This window comes from Propithecus coquereli, unplaced genomic scaffold (assembly GCF_000956105.1).
Source record: "Propithecus coquereli isolate 6110/MARCELLA unplaced genomic scaffold, Pcoq_1.0 Scaffold297, whole genome shotgun sequence".
Taxonomy (NCBI): domain Eukaryota; kingdom Metazoa; phylum Chordata; class Mammalia; order Primates; family Indriidae; genus Propithecus; species Propithecus coquereli.
The window spans coordinates 1,145,054-1,146,433 of NW_012148585.1; positions in this window are offsets into that span (position 1 = coordinate 1,145,054).

The window sequence follows — 1,380 nt, forward strand, 5'->3', positions numbered from 1 at the left end:
TTTCACTGAATTTCTTCGTCTATTGTTTTCAACCATTTAAAAAATGCTATATAAATAGATGATAAATAATGGAATTTATATATCCTCTTATCTGTATTATTTCCTTCCTTCTGTTTGCTGTAGGTTTATTTTCTCTTCTAGTTTTTCGAAGTGAGAACATAGAGTATTAAATTGAGAGTTTTCCTATTTTCAAGGGTAAATGTTTAATGCCATATATTTTCCTCTCTGCCCTGTTTTATTTGTATCTTACATATCTTATGTATTCACTCCACTCAGCTTTATATATTTAATCATTTGAGACTTCCTCTTTGACCTACTTAGAAATGTATTGTTTAATTTCCAAGTGTTTATCATATAAGAAACTTAGTTTTGCAAATAAAAAGAAAAAAAATTTCCAAGTGTTTAAAGATATTTTTGACTTTTGTCTTACTGAATTTTAGTTTCATTCACTTATCACCAGAGAATATACCCTGCATGATTTCAATTACTTCAAATTTCTCAAGATTTATTTTATGGATCAGTTCTCATTTTCAATGAATATTCCACGAGAACTTGAAAAACATTAATTTTCCTGTTGTTCGATGGAGTATTCTATATCTGTCTACTTTTTGGCTGATTATTTTGTTCAACCATTTCCTTTTGAGTCTCAGTCTTACCACATACTTAGTGCTGATTTCTTTCTTTATAAAAATGAAAAGAAATACTTTCTTGTCTTGCAGGATTTTTGTGAAGATCACGCGAACTAATATATGTAAAAGTTCTTTGTTCTTATTGAAGTACCAAACATACAGACACTTATTATCATCTCTCTGCAACGAATATTAGGAAATCAAGACCTTTACTTTTGGATGCTCGAAGTTGGATGTTAGTGAAGATTTTGGGACAGTTATCAGTTGAGATAGGGCTATAAAAAAGTAAATGACATAGGCTCAGCTTCAGATCATTCATAGTACAAAAACATGGTGTCTGTGCCCCATCTACTTGTCTTTCATAAGTTCCATATACAAGTAAGACAAAACAGATAAGATTGCATTCTATTGTGAGTGAGCTATGAAGACAAAAATTCAATCAATACTTTACAATTTCATTTATAACACATTAAAAATTTAACAGCTCTTCAAAAAATGTCTATTCTGGTAAACCATTTCTATCTACAGTTTATATACCATATTTTGATTTAGCTTACTGTTCCCCTTCACTCTTCTCATACTCACATTTCACATTTTTTTTACTTTTCATCAATTTTATATTTGGAAATATTAATATATTGATATAGCCAAAAATATATTTCAAAAAAGGACTCTATGCTGTGACACAATGTTCCCAGTTCTAGGGATATGGCCAATGAAAGTAATTAGAAACACAGGAAGCATATTTATG